The following is a 15,272-nucleotide window of genomic DNA, read 5'->3' as shown; positions in this document are numbered from 1 at the left end:
TGACGGATAGTGAATCAGTAAATGGAAGCCCCTCCAGTCTCTGGCCAAGAGAAAATTAAATCTGGGACAGCAAGTTCTGTGTAAATGAGGACCAGCTGCTTGTTGAGGCATACCAGTTTAACTTACAATTTGCAGGGAGTTGGAACGAAAAGGCAGGAAGGTATGAGGGAAAGGGACAGCTTCACACTTCCTGGATCTGAAGGTGCTGTTTGCTGTCATCCTTTTAGATACACATTGTGAACCGCCTCACCTATTTTTTGACACAGCAACTGCTCCTGGTAATTAGTTCTGTAACCAAAATGATCATGGGGCTGAAAAAAGAGAAAAGACTACTAAATGTAGGGCTTTTTAGCTTAGAAAAATGGTAAGGGGGAAATCATAGAAGTGTATAAAATTGTATTGTGTTGGAAAAGTGGGCATAATACTAGAAGTTGGAGTCATCCAGTGAAGCTGGGTGGAGGAAGATCCTAGACAGATACAAGGAAGGACTTCTTTACAGTGATTGGTTCCAACTGAATTTGCTAACAGATGCATAGTAATGGCCATCAGTGTGAACTTCTTTAAAAGAAAATTAGATAAAAGTCATGTAGGATAACAGCTCCTAGCCATGAGAGCTATATATTACCTCCAATACTGGATCCAGCATACTTCGCAGTACCAGCTGCTGGGAAACCCAAGTAGAAGGATGCTGTTACGTGCCTGACCCTCTTGTAGACTTCTACGAGGCACAATCTGTCCACTGAAAGCAGAATGCTGGACTAAATAGACATTTGGTCTGATCTAGCACTGGTCTTCCATTCACCAGTGATATTTATTTGCATCCCTCCAAGGAGCTCCAAAGCCCCATCCTGTGATGAAAGTTAGGCTGAGAGAGATCATGTCTGTCCTAAGCTCATCCAGGGGTTTCATGACTGAAAGAGGATTTGAACCTCAGGTTATAGTCTGATACTCTCACACAGTTTGTTACCTTACAGAGGTTTTGGACTGCAGTTCTTATCATGCTTGATAACTGGTCATGTTGGCTGGGGTGATGGGAGCTGTAGTCTAAAACATCTGTAGGCATGGTAGTCTGTGGGGCAAGAGGCTGGACAAGGCTGCTGTAAGAACCACACCCTGGTGGATCTCACCAGGACCCCGCAGTCGTGAAAGAACAGTTACCTGTGGAAGGCCTAAGGTGGTAGTCTGTCATTCAGCTTTTTGCCACCGCAAAGCCTGCATGGTTGTTACCACTGAGCTATAAGCAGCAACTCTTTTCTGAAGAGGAAGACTGCATATCTGAAGAGTATCCCTTTAACAAGGAAGGGACATTTGGTTAACATTAAGAATGGGCAGTCCAACTATCTGAAGTGTGCCATATATTTGTGATTGAGTCAGCTAATCTGACACAGACATTATGGGATAGCAAGAAGCAACCTACTATGGTTGCATCACAAGCTCTGTCCCACCCACACACACATTCACTGCAGATTCCCACTGAATCTTACTCATGCCACAAGTGACAGTTCCCACATAAATAAGGTACTGTTTGTGCAACCATCCCAATCTGGACAGCATGCCAGGAACTACACATGATACTGTGCAATAAAGGAGCAGCTTCTTAGCCTGAGCAATGGGCAGAGTGCCGTAGCTGTCATTTTTTGGCACTGGCAGCGAGCAGCAATCTCTCTTTCCAAATGAGCAGAAGCCTCGCTTGGAACTAGCAGCTGCCAGGGCTGTGCTGAAACAAACCTTTTCAATGAAGCAGCCCCTAAAAAGCACCCCTGAGGAGTTATTCGGCTTGCCTGAAAGGCCCAAGATGGTCAGGCCCTAACAAGAAATAAATTCAGGGATGTGGGGCAGACTTGCATGGGAGCCACCATAAAGCACAACAAAGAGGTCACCCTCACCAACACGGTGCCCCCAGATGTTTTGGACTACAACTCCAGACCACTGGCCATGGCGGGTGGGACTGCTGGCAGCTGAAGTCCAAAACACCTGTAGAGCCTGCAAGGTTCTCCTGGTGCACTTAGTCTCCAGGATTGCAGGACTGCTACATATGATTGGCCCTCACAGCACTTCTGACATTATGGCAGGAGAAGCTGCATCACCCTGGAGTAACTGCAAACTTTCTCCAAACTTGTGGGATTAGGTTGAGATTTGCAAAAATGAGACCCAGCCTGGCCTCCCAACAGATTTCTCTTGATTTCTCTTTTGTGCCTTGCTGCTGATAAGGAAAACACAGTGAACAAGACTCTTAACCCAATTAAGTTGTTCCTATTTTCTCATATCTTCTCCTCACATTTTTTGCTTTCCTTTTGTTCTCAATTTTTCTTCCCTTCTCTTTCTGCTAGTAGTCATTAGGGACAGACTTCTGAAAGCAAAGTAGAAAGGAACTACGGTGGCTTCTCCCAGCTTGGAACCAGATGTTTTGGATTATAGTTCCCATTATCCCCAGCTACAGATGCTAATTTGCAAATATCGCTGCAAATCTGGAAATGATCACACCACTGTGACTGTGCATCTCAGCAGCTTCAAGACCACCCTCAACCACCGCTTGTCCTCCTGATGGGTATTTATCCTTGGGCCAGACTTTGACTGTACAATATAAACAAAGAACTATTCTGTTTCTACCACAGATGCCTTCAGAATATCAAAGCCTCATGCTGGCAGAAATGTAACAACCACACCCTTCTCTGGCTTCTCAAAAAGAACGTGAGGAAGCCGGGCAAAATATTGCTTAAAGTTATTGCTACCTTTATTTCCATTGATTATATTCCCTGCAACACCAAGCGCATGCCACTAGGTGGGCTCATAGCTCAGTCTGGAGTGGAGTTTTAAGCAGCCTTTTAAAAACTGCTTTCTGCACGGGGGAAACATCACTAGATACACACTTTCACATGCCACTGCTCTAGTTTGCCATCCCATTTACCTATGAGCAAACTGCATTAAATTCAGGGACTGGATATCAACAAAATGGGTTGTCATTGAAACATGGATTATTGAGTGTTGGCTGATCCCAGCAAAGATAACAAATCCTGTCAAACAACCCATGGTTTACAATCCAATAACAAGCCATGGGTTCTCTTCATGAGCTGTCTATACTATATCAAGCTGTTGGTTGTTAGCACAATTGGTTCAAACAATATGATAACCCATGTTTCAGCCCCCTGAGTGTCCGTTGTCATATTGTCTGAACCGAGTCAATAAGACCTATCTCTGAATGGACTATATTGGATGGTACTAATCGTATCTTTGTTCAGGAACAGGAAAAGGAAATAAGGGTGGGGGCTGTTACAAGGTCTCATTAAATTATTTCATGAGTACACAGGAAGCACTGCCTTGCCTGTTCCCCATTCTGATTCCCCTTTCACAAACGTTTGGTCAAATTTCTTGCTCAATTCTCCTGGCACAGCTCACTACATCAACCTGTCTTCCAGCCCTTGCTGCTTAGTATGTTTTAATGCAGAGTTGCCAACTGATCAGGGAGGAAGATTATGCTCCTATATTGGACACTTGAAAAATAGATGTCAAAAGTTTCCCCCTCCTTCCTCTGAAAGCTTGCACCTAAGACTATTAAATCAACATTTTAAAAATTAAGGAATGCCTTCAAAGATTTGATTATTATCCTTCTAAGATGATTTATCAGTGTTCTATTATATTTCATCGTGGGGTGGGTTCCAAAATAAGTAACTATTCTTTAGTATGGGACATATAAATATTAATCAGTGCCATGTTCTTTAACTTGGTGCTCAGTACTTATATGTATTGGGTCCTCACTTTATTCTTCTGTTGGAAATTATATCTGTGTAAATTAAGGAACAGTCAGCCCATCTATCTACTTTTTTTTTTTAATTTGGCAGACTTCACAGAAGCTGGCCAGACAATCTTATGTGTGAGAGACACAGGTAACTACTCCCAAGGTGTTATTCTGCTATTAATAGTTTGATTGATTGTAACAATAAAAGTAGCTTACGAAGAATTCTTTCTGACCATGACATTTCCAATAATATGATATATAAGTTCATTGTATTATTTTAAAAGTACTGACTCCATCACGATCAGACAGAATGAGTTGGGCATTAAATCAACACAGAAAGAGAAAGGAATGCAATGGATAAATCAACAATGACAAAACACAAAAGAAAAGGCAAAAGGTACATTGGGAGCTATGGTAGTTCTCTAGACGATTTGCAGGATTTCTGACTCTTGATCATTTAAAAATAGCAGGCAAAATTAAAAGCAAAATGAAACCTCTAACACACTTAGCCTGAGGGTATTTATCTCTCAGTTCCTCGCCTGTAAAATTAGTTGATTCTAAACAAGCTTTTGTGCAGTTTTTCTAAACAGTCACAGACTTTTGTGTCAAAATTCCCGATTTCTAAAACTTAATCTCAGGTGTAGACACATATTTGTATATTTAAGTTAGGACACAGTCCCATGTAGTTGCCCATAACCTGAACTCAGAGGGGTTTGGGCATCTAGGTAAGCACAGGTGGCGTACAGAGGTGAGGACCGCCTCCAAGGTGCTCTTGACCTCAAAAACATTTAGGTTGCGGATTACAGCCATCCAGATGTTTTCCCTCTGCTTGTGAGAGAAGAGGCTGAGGCATTGCCTGGACTTGGCAGAAGTCAAACGTGCCTCTCCCCTCCCTTCCTGTCTTCTGTCTTCAGGGTCTCAGCCATCACAGAAAAAAACACTCTGGCTGAGAGGGCAAAAGGCTTTTCCAAGGTCGCAGCAGGGACTCTATCTTTTCCTATGGCTCACTAACAGCATCTACTGGTGATGAGTCTGCAAGATTCCTGTATTCCAGGAAATGTTCCATGAGGGGGAAATAATTGGCTTCCTACCCTGAGCTACCATTTTGCATCTCTTGGTCTCTTGCTCCCTGCCCCCTTGTTTTTCTCCCTAGCTTCTGGTTGCTGAACCTCGGGGCTCTAGTAAAAAAAACAAAAGCAGATTCTGCAAGCCTGAACTCCACCCCAGTCCAGCAACAGACGACTCATGTGTATCCCTGGCTGAATGGGCAACCACACACAGAAACAGATGCCTGCATGTGGTGATCCCTCTCTCTGCTCCCACTGCCAGAGCTGGGTGCTTGCAAGCAGCCCATATGTGAAGCTGCAACCGCACTGACTGCACCACATGGCTGCAATGTAGGTTCCACAGAGCGATATTAAAACCTAGATATGGGTACCTGCAGCAGCCATTCCTGGCCACTTAACTAACAGGATGACAACTTGGGACCCTCCAGATGTCCTAGTTTACAACTCCCCTCACCATGAGCTATGTGTGAGCTGGGCTGATGGGAGTTCTAGGTCACAGGTTTCCCACCACATATTTAACTAGGGATGCTGCAAATTGAGCCCAGGGCTGTCAGGATCCAGAAGCTTTGTCTTCCCTCCACCCCAGTAGATCAATATGCCCTGGAGGTTTTCGCAGTAAGGGAGGGGATGCTTAAGAAGCAGCAGGGAGAGTAAAAGTGATTACATAGCTCAGAGTGGCACCTCCTCAGGGACAGATTCTCTGGCAGGCGAAAAGGCAGGGAACATTTTCAGCAGTTGCCACATGTGCCTCTCTGCTCCCTCTCCACAGTGAAAGGCCTCGCTTTGCACGCCCTCTCGCATCAACACCTTGAAACTGCGAGGGTCTGGAGGGCAGAGCTGCACTGGTCAGTGCTGGTTCCAGATTTGTGTGTCCCCTGAGTAAATGATGCTACCTTCTCACTGCCCTGATCATCGGCTGCTCTTGCTCCTAGTCCTCTTTCACGTTATTGGTACAGCTTGCTTGCTGGACAGGAAGAGAGCCAGTGGGCTAGCCGGAAGCAGGATCTGCTCCTCCTCCTCCTCCTCCTCCTCCTCCTCCTCCCCCCTTCCATTTGCCTAGACCAGACGGAGGGGCAAGTGAACGAGCAAGCTGTAGGGTGGAGAGGGAGAGCAACCCAGGGGCTCTTGCCCGGGGGGCCCTGCGAGAGTGAGGGCCCTCAGCAGGTGCCAGCACGCCAGGCCCTGGTGAAGGCCGTTCCCCCACCTTGTGGAAGCTGTGCCTTTGTGGAGCACAACTAGCTGCATCTGTCCTAGTGCTCTGTTTTTACTATGGAGTTCTGGAGTTTTCCTTGAGGGAAGAATGTTTGTTTAAAAAACAAGCAAGCAAGCAGAAAAGATAAGATGGACAAACGGAGCTTATTTTTAATTGGATTTTGCTTTGGCTGGTTTTACAGGTTTGTGTTTTCTTTAAAATAGGATAGCTCTGATTTGATGCTTCTTTTTAGATCTCACTTCAAGCAGTTTGTAATGCAAACTAATAGCTTTCTACATAAATGCTCAGATAGGGTTTTCCCTAGTGCCTGTTCCCACAGCAAACATTAGCTTAACTCCATTTAATTAAACAGAATACAAACAAGCCCCTTGGTGGCATTTCCACTGTATTTGCCCACTCTATTAAGCTGCAAGATTCCATTCAGTTGCTTGGCTACATTAGATTTTCCCCATGGAAAAAAAATTCCTGGCAAAGCATTTTTCTGTGTTGACAAAAGGCACAATCGAGTTCCCGTTACAGCTGGGGAAGGAGGGTGGCAGCAGCGGCTGACACCGCCTTCAAAGGGAAGATGGATCAGGGCCTTTCCATTTAAGGATGCCACCATCTCTTCTAAGTAATTACAGCGGTTAATTGGCCATGCACTTCCCAGGGCATTTATCATTATCTTGTAAAGTGTTTAGTCCCGTTCATGCCAAGTCGCTATTGCCTGCGCATTGTTTACCCTTTCTATCTTGGCAACAACTGCCCATTTTGGATGCTTCATTTTCATTGCGCAGTTCCTAATATGGACCAGGCGACAGTCTCTCGGGTGTCTGCAGCCAGGTGTGACTCGGTGGCATGTGTGCCTCTTTTGCTCTGCCTGGAGTGGCCCACTCAGCTGGACCGTGCTGATTCTCTCTCATTCAGCCCCAGGAGACAGAAGCCTCCCTTTCCCAATGCAGAGGATCGATACACAGGTCTCCTGAAGGCAGGCCCGTCTTAACGCATGGGCCTGATGGGCACTTGCCCGTGGGCCCCATACTAATCTGTGTATGTTAACCCTTGGAAAATTGGAAAACTTCCAAAATTAACAGTAGTTGTCGCAGGGGCCCCAGTACACTGCCTTGCCTGGGGCCCATCATGCTGTTAAGACGGCCCTGCCTGAAGGCAAAGCATCACCACTTAGTAACCTCCTGATTTGCAAGTAACCAGGTGCCCAAATCATACCACTCTTCCAGCCTCCATCTCAGCTTTGGAGGCAGTTAACAGGAGGAATAGATGATTCTTCTGAAATCTCCACCCAGACAAGTGGGGAGAGACCAGAGGAGATAAACTCCACCTGAAAAGGAAGTGGGGGTCACTCTTCTAGTGCAGGTGCCAGGGGCAAAGCTGCTGGGAAGCTGGGAGCTTGAGGCCCAAGGCTTCGCCACGACAGGCAGGTACTGGAGGCTGTACAGGTAGAGTTTTTCACCAACCAAAGGGGGAAGACCTGATATGGGTGCCAGGCATGGGCACCAGGATCTTTGCAACTGATTCACCATTTTGAACTAACTGCTTGTTGCCTTAACAAGAGACTACATGGCCACCCTAGCACACATCAGACTTGGCAAAGGACCCAAGGGGGCAAAGTGCTCTGGGGATCTGCAAGACAGAGGGACTAGAATGCTTCAGTTCATACGGCCTGTGTTGACTAGACAAATAAGGTGGCACCTACACACTCCTTGACCTTCACAGAGTTGAATAGATGCCTACTCCCAGAGTTCCCTGGGGCCTGGAGTTCTGAGGTGCTTTCTGGACTAAAAATTGAAAACCAGGATGAGCATCAGGGTGTGGAGGAGAGACTGAGGGAGCTGGGTCTTTTCAGCCTTGAGAGGAGGAGACTCAGAGGGGACCTGTTAGCAACATACAGGCATGTGAGGGGGTGCCACACAGAGGTGGGTTATGACCCCTTTCCCCCTGCAGTAGAGGACAGGATGTGCTCCAGTGGAGCAAAGCTCAGGGTACCAAGATTTAGGGTGGATGCCAGGAAGAACTTCCTGACAGTTAGGACCCCAAGGGTATGGGATGGGCTTCCACAGGAGATGGTTGAAGCCCCATTGGTGAGGATGTTCAAGGATAGGTTGGACATGCTCATGGTAGGCATGTCATGAATGGAGCCAGGGGTCAGACTAAATGGCCCAGGAGGCCCCTTCTGACCCACTCTGTCTCTGTGTGTGGTAGAAGACCCCTTGTACCCAATTGCATTCTAAATTAGACAGAGCATGTTATCTCGGTACCCCTTGTATAGGAAGAAGCTATGTTATCCACTGACAATATTTAGAGGAGGGTGGGAGACTCTCTGCCTCCCTTTAGGGCACAAGAAGGGGGAGCTGACCTTTTTTCCTTGAACCATTTCTTACTGAGAGCCATATTTGCTGCCAGTGGTGCTTTTTCCTGACAATAGCCTAAAAACAGCACAGGGGAAATCACTAGTGCTGCCTCAGTGGGAAAAGCCAGACAAAGAGGGTTCTGTTTTGTCTTGTAATCTTAGCAGGTTTTAGCAGCCTTTGGAAGTGACAAGGTATACAAGGCACCTGGCCATAATCACCTTGCAACAAACTTATGGTGTTATAGTTTTTCAGGATTTCTGTGTCTTTAACAGGAGAAATTTAACAGTTTTTCCCATCACTTCATCTTCATGTCAGAAGATGCATTTAGCCCCTGCACATGTACTGCTCATCAAGGCAAAATTCCATGGACACAAAATGAATTTGTGAAAGAAGAAAAGATAAACACCTCTTTTTCCCAATCTGACACTAAGCTACATAAAGCACAAATCAAATGATGAGATCAAACCCAAAGTTAGCTGTGACAAGCCAAAAGAAGAAGAAAACTTTACCAGCATTGCTCTTCAAAAGTCTTCTAACTTTATAACAGTTATATATGGACTTCAGTTATATGAGTGCATTAGCTAGAAAGATGTTGGAATATATTTTAAGCATGTTATCACACTCATCTTTGAGCCAAGCAAGGCTTAACTTTAAACTCTTAATTGTTTCTCTTGTGACCCCAGTCCATATGCACACTTAAAAATAGCAGCTGGGAGCAGAGGGGGAGAGTCTCATTGGTGCTGTGAAGTAAGAAGGGATAGTCTAACTCCATCCTCCCACACTAGTTTCCTACCAAAATTTTACTTCTTTATTCCCAAGGCGTTGATGTTATGCTGCAATGGACCATTACACAGTCTCCAACTTATGGCAACCCTTGAATGAGTGCCCCCAGAATGTCCCAGTTCCATTCTCATAAGTTCAAGGCTATGGACTGAATCCACCTCACAGCTGGTCTTCCTCCTCTTCTGCCACTGAGTTTCCCTTACATGATTGTCCACTCCAGTGAATCCTGCCTTCTCATGATGTGCCTGAATTATGGCTGCTTCTATTGCATCAGTTTTGCTTCCAGGGAAAGTTCTGCCTTGGTTTGATCTACGGCCCACTTGTTCATCTTTCTGTCAGTCCAGGGTATTCCCAGAGCTCTCCCCTAGCACCATGTTTTCCTTTTTTTCCTGTCAGCTTTCTTCATTGTCCAGCTTTCACCCCCATACACAGTGATCAGGAATACAACAGTGCAGATGATCGTGACCTTGGCCTCCAATAAAACACTCTTACATTGATTGTCTTTTTCAGTTTGTTCATTGCTTCCCTTCCAAGTCTCACTCTTCTAACTTCTTGGCTGCAGTTTCCCTTTGAACTGATGATCATAAAATCTTTCACAATTTCCATTTCTCCATTGTAGACCTCAAACTTGTGCAATTCTTCTAGTCATGATTTTTGTGTTCTTAACGTTCAGCTTCTCCCTGCTTTTGCACTTTCTTCTTCCACTTTCACCAGGTAATGTTTCAATTCATTGCTGCTTTCTGCCAGTAATATGGTAACACCACATGATGTATCTTTCACCAATTTTCACTTCATCGTCTGTTCATAATCCAGCTTTCCTTATGATACGTTCTGCATGCAGATTGAACAGATAGGGAGATAAAATGCAGCCTTGTCTGGTGCCTTTGCCTATAAGAAACCATCCTGTTTTTCCATATTCTGTCCTAACAGTAGCTTCCTGTCCACATGCTGGTTATGGGTCAGGAGACTCGAGGAACAGCCATTTCTTTTAGAACAAACTGCACAGGCTTTGCTGTAATCTATAAAGCATAGACTGATATTCTTCTGAAATTCTTTGGTGCACTCTACTAGCCAGTGTATATTTGCAATATGGTCTTGAGTGCCCTTTTTTAGAATTTCATCCGTTTTTGATAGGAATAGTTAATGGTCACCACTACAATCTTCTTCTGGTCTTGTTTTGGCAATGAGAATCCATCACCTGCTTCCAATTACATAGTCTATTTGATTTGTATATTGGCCATCTGGTGACGTCCATGTGTACAGTCATCTGATAACTGCCTGAAGTAGGTATTAGCAATAAACAGATGGCTGGCTTCACAGAACCCTCAGCCATCCCCCTGCTTCATTTCTGACCTCTAGGCCAAATTCTTCCGCAACATTTGAATCTGGTTTGTTTCCTACTTTTGTGTTCCAAGCAGCACGTCTTGTTTGGTGTGTTACCATTTTTTTCTTGGACGCTTGCATATAAGTTTTCAACTTCTTCATCAGCATCTGTTGTTGGAGAATAGACTTGAATGATAACTACGTTGATAGGTTTTCCAAGAATTCTGACATCATTCAGTCAGACTTTGCATTATGGCCCCATACTGTCCGTGCTACAACTTCCTTCAGTATGAGAGCCACTCCATTTCTTCTGAGTTTGTCATTTCTAGAGTAAAACAGTTTGTGTTTGTCTGGCTGAAAATGTCCCATTCCAGTCCACTTCAGTTCACCCACATAAAATACTGCAAGGCGTAACCATTCCATTTCTTCCTTTACTTTCCAGGTTGTCTTGATTCATACTTCTCACATTCCATGTTCCATCTGTATGCGTTGTGCAGCATTAGACTTTCCTTTCGCCTCTGGGCATGTCAGCCACAAGACTTCCTTCCGGCTTTGACAACACTATTTGTACTTGTCCTTCATTCTTCCTGAGTAGCTTGTCTCATGCCTTCCAATCTGGGCATCTTCAATCTGGCACTATTCCTTGTTTCATGTTGAATTGCCAGTATGAAGCTAAGAAATATTCAGATGAGTTTCTCACTGGCTTCTGATATCCAGTACTAACCAGAACCCATCTGAGCATCACCGCTGTTGCCTGTGAAAGATCCTCCATCAATGTTGCCTTCAACTACCACTGCTGCCCAGTAGCTGCTCTTCAGGAGTTCCTCTGCCCCATCACCATTGAAGATAGCTATTTTTTTCCTGCTGATGTGACCATTACTCCTGAAGAGGGTGGACACAGCTTAGTCTGGTGTCTCTGCCTTGCCCATTCTGCCTTGGGTGGCCCTGTTGGCACACCAGCCTGGTGAGAGAGACTGGCCTCCTGGCGCCATTGCTCTTGGCTTCTCTGACACTCTCAATCCCCCTGACCATGCTCAGGTGTGCATTGAAGAGGGGTCTCCCAAGCTGAGATTGCAGGAGATGCTTCCTGTACAAGGGGTCCTATACAAAGCTTAGCATGCTCACATCGGATGAGGACCGGAAAGATCTGCATTCAAATGCAGACTCTGCCATGACGCTCACTGGGTGCCCTTGGGGCTAGTTAATATCACTCTCATACCTTGCAAGGTTCTTGTCAAACAGCCAGGTACCCTCCTGAGCTTCTTGAAGGAAGGGTAAGATTGCAATGTAATCAGTCCAATGCAGACACAAGTCCACGTGAAGAGTGTTTCCTGGAAGCAAGTCCCTTTTCTTTCTTTGACAAGATTCCCGTGCATGGTGCATGTTCCTAAGCATTGAATATGAAAAAGTGGTGCTCACAGACCTCTAAAGGAGCTGCCATTGAGCGTTGCAGTGCTAAACACAGGTGTTCCTTTGGTTGAGCTTAAAACAGTAAACGGACTTTTCTCTTGCCTTCATGACATTTGGCATATGTGATCCAAAGCCAACACATTGAAACGCACCATTTGCTAAAACCCATTCATGCATTCCAAGATACACATATTGGTGTTTGCCTTTTCCAGCTAAAGTGGGTGATTGGCTAAATAGGGGCACTGCAGTGAAGCAGAATTTTACATGCACTGCCCTGCTGTGATAAAAATGAACATTTATCCAGGAGCTGGCAGAAGCAGACTTTTTGCAGTGTCTAGCAGGGGTCATCAAAACTGGGGTGCAAAAAAGCAATCCTGTCGGTGCAATTGAATGAGGTACAGGCTTATGCACAGGTGCAGCATCTCAGAACGGGAAGAAATAGTTGCGGCATCTATTAATGTCAGGTAGAATATAAGCTACATGGGTTTGTTCTGATGAGTTTGTGTCCCGCATCCCCTACAGGGACGGCCTATGTTGACTGCCTTAACTGGGGCCCAAACAGGGCTGCTGCAGGATTCAACCATCCATTCCTGTTTTCATCTACTGCCTCCCCACTCACGTGGTACCACTTGCAGCAGGCTGCTTCACACTGTTCCTTGTCAAAGATGGACTGGATACACTCTGACTAGAGTGGGCCTAAATCAAGGGCGAGCAACTTGTGGCCCTCCAGGTGTTTCGGCCTACAACTCCCATTAGCCCTCACCATTGGTTATGCTGGCTAGGGAGTAGCAAGTTGAAGCAAGTTTTTGTAAGCTGCCCCGAGGCTTTTTGCGAATGGGGCGGCATAGAAATGTTCTAAATAAACAAACAAGCAGCTGGAGGGCTACCACTTGTCCACCCTGCCCTCGGGCCTGTAGAAAACACAGCTACTGGAGGGCTGGAGCCGATCTGGGAATGAAGGAAAGGCCGCGCTTCCTCCCAGTGAGATGAAATGTCCTGAGCTGACCAGGGCCCTGCTTCTGAAGCTTCCTGCTGGAAGGGGCTATGGCTCAGTTGTTAGACCTTCCCTGAGAGGAGCTCTGCAGATCCTAGGAGCACAGAAGCCTGCCTTGCACTGGGCATGTCATCCATGATGTCACCCAGGATTGCCGTGGTCACTGGCAGCAAAGCTCCCTGATGCCCAATGCGCCTTCTAGCCTGATCCCTCTTTACCTGGAGCTGCCGGGGACTGAACTCAGGACCATCTGCCTCCCGAGCAGGCGCTCTGCCACGGGGCTGTGGCAGTGGCCATCGCCGTTCTTCAGTATCAGTGCCAGGGTGCCGCATGGCTTGAGTTCTGGAAAAGTAGAGTGTCAGTCGCCCACGAAGCTTGCAGAGTAGCCTTGTGCAAGCCGCTGCCTCTCAGGGTTGGACTGTGAAGCTAAATTGCCCTTCCAAACCCTTTGGAGGAAAAGGAGGGCAAACATGAACAAGCACATAAAGATGGTGTACGGCAGCTCTATGTATATCATAAGCAAAATACCACATGTGCACTGTGATGGCCTAAATTTTAGGATAATGTATGGGTCATCCTCAGATGTTAAGAGTGGTCCTTTTCAAGCTCTGAACCATCTATCTTGGGATCTTCATTGAGGTGACTCTGAGAAATGAAGACGGCTCTTTCGTTTGGAACAATCATCCGAGTGGCTTTCTTAATGGGAAAAGCAGTGCTGTTCCATTCCCATCCAGGCCTTATTAACAATTTCTACCATTGAACAGAACTCCTATGAAGAAGTTACATCCAAACTTCTGTCACATACAACTGGAGGACTGGAAAATCTCTTGCAGAAGTAGGATGGGGGTTGTCTATCCTTTTATCCATAGATTCTGGAGTAAGCAGTGTTTGATCTCTGAATGTGCTGAAATTTCTGAAATATTAATGTATTCCAAAGTACAGTTTCTACTTCTCACACTGGATATACAGAGCGATCTTCTTCTTCTTCTTCTTCTTCTTCTTCTTCTTCTTCTTCTTCTTCTCTATTATTATTAAATACAGCCTTTGCAATATTTCCCTTCAGTCTTTTTAAAAATCCCTGAAGAGCAATAAAGAATTTCTTTAAGTATCCCATCTGCTTTTCATTCTGTACTATGAACGCAAGGAGACTCACCTGTTTTTAAACCTGACTGCATGGAGAATGATGTCATGTAAAGCTAGGCTGGCTGTAAGCCGCTCATTGATTCCCCTTTCCCCCTTTACTCATTCCCTTGTTAACTTGCTTTGTCATGGACCTCCAACACTTCCAGATCTATCTCTGTGTGCTGACAGTGTGAGGTCTGTAGTAAAAACAAAAACAAAAAAACTTATTTATCTCTGTCATGGAGATAACTGAATTTGGGCTTTCATTCCAAATAGTTTCTCTCTGAACAGTTCTCATTTCCTCTCTCTGTTTCTGTACTCATGGAAGGATGTCCAATACTTCCAGCTCAGCAACCCAAAGTGTGGGAGTGTTTGATGTGCTTAATGAGATCCTCACATCCTGATGGGAATGGACACTAGTAAACATGGAACAATTCTTCATTGTGCCATCCTTCGTCTTGGCATTTTTTTTAAACAGTCCCCTTGGAAGCGCTCTGGTCCATAAACACCCTCGGGTTTGTTTAGTTCGAGCAAAGCCATGGCTTTTGTGCTTTCGTGTGTGTGGCTGGTCCACCCTCGCTCACGAAACGATGCTCTTCCCAGAGGGGCCAGCGGTTTGGTTCACACCATTGTGTGAGGCCTGGTCTGCTGCAGGAAGAAGCGAGATCCTTATCTGACCAAGGGAATTCATGGAGCAAATGAATGAGATCACGCTGTCCCCAGGAAGAATGCATGGCCTTTCCCAGCCAGAGCAGCTGCAGCGGGGAAGCTCTGTGCCCCGAGCTCTGCTGAGCGGCACACTTCCAGGTCTCTGCTCAAGGCTCCCCTGATGCCATGAAGAGGCTTCATGGACTCTTCGGTCTGCACTGCAGACCGAACAAGAGTGAAGCAAAAGCACCATTGACTGGGTTTGGTGGCACAGTGGATCAGTCACTTATCCTCCCCTTCTAAAACGACTCATTAAGGCTGGACCTCCTCTATTTTCATCTTCATTCCAGGGAGGTGCAGGGCCTCCAGTCTGGGTTTGAAAGCTTGTGTGCCAGTTTGGACCCCGCCCCTTCACCTACCCTTGCGTAAAAGCACTTGTGCGGTGCAGGCACTAAAGCGGTGTTTCTTTCACCCCCTAGTGGAATCCTGAGCATCGATAGATTCTAACGCTGGCCCAGCATCTGGCAACAGCCTTAGAAAGACCAAGAAAAGAAACAGCTACTAGAGCACCAGATGAGAGCAGGGAGAAATCCCACCATGCAGCAGAGCTCTGTGGAATCATGGGAAG

The sequence above is a fragment of the Varanus komodoensis genome, unplaced genomic scaffold (genome assembly GCF_004798865.1).
Source record: "Varanus komodoensis strain SLA01 unplaced genomic scaffold, ASM479886v1 scaffold6_2, whole genome shotgun sequence".
Taxonomy (NCBI): domain Eukaryota; kingdom Metazoa; phylum Chordata; class Lepidosauria; order Squamata; family Varanidae; genus Varanus; species Varanus komodoensis.
This window is presented reverse-complemented; position numbering follows the sequence as displayed.